This window comes from Molossus molossus, unplaced genomic scaffold (genome assembly GCF_014108415.1).
Source record: "Molossus molossus isolate mMolMol1 unplaced genomic scaffold, mMolMol1.p scaffold_m16_p_10, whole genome shotgun sequence".
NCBI lineage: Eukaryota > Metazoa > Chordata > Mammalia > Chiroptera > Molossidae > Molossus > Molossus molossus.
The window spans coordinates 13556177-13559859 of record NW_023425345.1 but is presented as its reverse complement, the minus strand read 5'-3'; the positions used below and the strand labels follow the sequence as shown (position 1 = coordinate 13559859).

At 41.6% G+C, this 3683-nt stretch overlaps 1 pseudogene; it reads right to left on the bottom strand.

Moving 5' to 3' along the window:
• Nucleotides 1–1430: 1430 nt before the first annotated feature.
• LOC118624145 lies at nucleotides 1431–2410 on the bottom strand (annotated as a pseudogene).
• Between the last annotated feature and the right edge of the window lie 1273 nt (nucleotides 2411–3683).

The window sequence follows — 3683 nt, the reverse complement described above, 5'->3', positions numbered from 1 at the left end:
TATTTCACTTAGTATAATGCTCTCCAGGTCCCTCTATCCTATCACACAGGTAAGATTTCCTTCTTTTTTACAATTGAGTTGTATTTCATTGTGTAAATGCACCACAGCTCTTTTATCCATTCATCTACTGATGGGCACTTGGGCTGCTTCCAAATCTTGGCTGTTGTAAATAACGTTGCAATGAACATAGGGGTGCACATGTTCTTTTGAATTCGTGTTTAGAGTTTCTTTGGATAAATTCCCAGAAGTGGAATCGCTAGGTCATAAGGCAGTTTCATTTTTAATTTTTTGAGGTAACTCCCTACTGCTTTCCAGAGTGGCTGCACCAATCTGCATTCCCACCAACAGGGCGTGAGGGGTCCTTTTCTCCTCATCCTGGCCAACACTGGCTGTTTGTTGATTGATAACAGCCATTCTGACAGGTGTGAGGTGCTATTGTTGTGATTTTAATTTACACTTCTCTGATGATAAGTGACACTGAGCATCTTTTCATATGTCTATTTGAGGCCTCATTCTTGAGTGGACCTGAGTAGGTGATGTTGACCAACAATTGTCCCCTTTAAGTTACAGTCATCCCCCACCACTTTCCATCATCATCTCCGGCTTAATTTATTCTCATGCTTGACCTATGGCGTTCGGAACACTTGGCTTCTAGGCATAAGTGATCATGACCTTTACTTACCATGACTCCTGTCTAGCTTTCCTACCTCATCGATTTCCTTCTTTTTGCTAAAATTCCCAGCCACCCTCTTCTCTGTCACTCAAATCCACCAAGCTCATTTCTGCTTCAGGGTTTTTGTATTTACTGTTTTCTCTTGGCCTAGAATATTCTTTCCCAAAGTACCTTCACAATTGACTTCTTATTTTTCAGGGATACATTTAAATATCATCTCAGAGAAGTCTTCCCTGACTTTCCCATTTACTTTGCTACTTACTCTTTGCTCCATTTCCTTGTCTTATTTTATTCATTTTCAAATAATTTGAAAATCATTCTTTTTACTACTTTGTCTGTATTCCCTCACATAACTACTGGAAACTCTGTGTCTATTCTAGTACCTGACACATTTAGGTCTGAACACATACTATTGAATACACTCTCTTAGTGTACCCATTTAACCCCCACCCAATCTGGCCTAATTGAGGATTTGGATCTCTGACCATTGGTCTGTACTCAGCTCACCACCTCCTAACTTTCCATTTATTCCTTGACTCACTACTTTTTTTTCCCCCACACTACGATAGTTAATTTTATTTGTTCAAGGACTCATTCTGCAAGCATTAACCCCAGCATGAGTTTTGATTCTGTGAGCCCAGATTCACATATTTAGGAAGAGAGAAGCAAACTGTGACCCATATACATGGGTAGGAACTAAAGGCTCATGGTTAATCACACTGTAGTTTCTGAATCTCTACAGCCTGGGAGCCTGAAGTCACAGGTCTTTGAGGTCCTCCTGGATGTTCCACAGGGTATCTGTACTCTTCTTGAGTTGAGCAACCTCATCATCCTTCAGTTTCTGGTTGATAACACTGGTTAACCCCCGAGCATTCAAGATACATGGAAGGCTCAGGAAGACTTCATTCTCAATGCCATACATCCCCTTCACCATTGTTAACACTGGATGAATCCTGGATAGATTTTTCAACATGGATTCAATGAGATCAGCCACACTTAATCCAATAGCCCAGTTGGTGTATCCTTTTAGCTTGATGACTTTATAGGCACTCTCAACCACCATCTTGTGCACTTCCTTCCAGTTCTCACTGTCATTGTCCGTCCCCATTTCTGGATTCAGTTCCTGCAGAGAAACGCTGGCCACATTCACACCACTCCACATGGCCACACTGAGTCACCATGTTCTCCCAAAATCCATCCATGGCAGCTGCTGGAATGAATGCCAAGTTTTTCAGACATAAGATAGCGAAATCTAGCAGAATCCAGATTACATCCACTTCCAATCACACGGTGCTTGGGTAATCCACTTGGGTAAAAGATACGTGAGAATATCCACTGGGTTAGAAACCACAATTATGATGCAATCAGGACTGTACTTGATGATGATGAATAATGAATTTGAAGACATTAACATTCCTCTGCACCAGGTTGAGACGACTCTCCTCCTCCTGCAGTTACCACCACAATCTTAGAGTTGGTGGTCACAGAGTAATCTTTATTGGCCACAATTTTAGGTGTCTGAAGAAATAAGCTCCCATGCTGCAGATCCATCATTTCTCCTTTGAGTTTATCTTCCAAAACACCCACAAGAGCAAGCTCATCAGCCAGAGACTTTCCCAGAATGCTGATGGCACACGCCATGCCAACTTGTCCAAAACCCAAGACAGTAATCTTATTGTCTGGGATTACTGCCTTTTCTGCAACCGGTGCAATCAGTTTTTCCTTAAGAGTTGCCATTGTGCACAGGGGAGAGAAGGCTTTCCGGAGAGTAGTCTTTACTCACTACTTTTGTTTATAGATTCACAATTCTACTACAGTGGCTCTTGCTAAGGTCATCAGTGACCTTCAGATTGCCTCATGTCTCAGCCTTTTTCTTCCTGGGACTCTCTCAGTTCTTTTTATCTCTTTTCCTCCTTTCTAGAGTTTTCCTCAGATTCCATTCTCAGTCCACTACTGTTACCACTCTGTGCACTCTCGCTGAGTAATCTTGCTTAATTTCATAGTTTCCAAGATCACGTCTATGCAGTCAACTTCCAAATTTATTTCTTCAGTTCAACATCTTCTTGGAGTTTCATTATGCAGTATCTAAACTCCTATTAAAGATCTCCATTTGGGTGTCCTACAGTCCTCTCAACAGAACTCATCTGTCTTACATTGTTTTCCATGAAAAACAGAACCTTAGATGGAGACTTACAAGCAAGAAGTTTATTGGAAAGTGCTCTTGGCAAGAGCCCCCATCAGAAAGGAGCTTTAGAATTGTCAGAAATTGAAGGAATAGAGATAGGTTTTTGTGTCCTTACATTGACCAGTCATTGGAGGTGGGCTGCCCCTACAGAAGAATATATAGGGTTGAGGCACTTCTTTAGCAGATGATAATTCCTAGGGAGAGATGAATCTGTAGCCCACCAGCAGATAATGCTCCTGGCAGATATAGGAATGAGTGCTCCAGTACTGAGGGGGAGATTTAGGTAGGTCAACATACAGTTCACCTCTTGAGATATTGGGTTCTTTGACCTCTAATAAGTTCTCCCCATATAGTAACAGTTCGTGCCAAGATTTTGGTTTGTCTCTTATCTTGGGGAAACTTACAAAAGGAAGTTTAATGGAATGATATCATCAGCCCTTCAGCTTAGCTATTCTTGACACTATAACTATACTTAACATCTCCCTCCTCTACAATCTATTCTGAATTCCCCTCACTTAGCACTTTGGCCAATATAGGTGACCTACCTGGAAGGGTGACTCAGACCACCTTCTCTGAGATGTGATCCTCTGGCCACCCTGCCCTTTTTTTACTTTGGCTGCATTCTTCATCCGTAATTTAATGGCAAAATTGTATAGAGGAGTACCAAGCAATGCCCCAGTGGACCAACTGGGTCTCAAATGTATTATTCTTCCTTGTCTCATTGTATAACTGCAGCTTCAGCTCCTCTTTATAATCAAGATAATTGTCCCTGACAGTATGTTGACTCTCTTCTTTGACTACAGTTCTTTTGGTACAGGAGTCTAA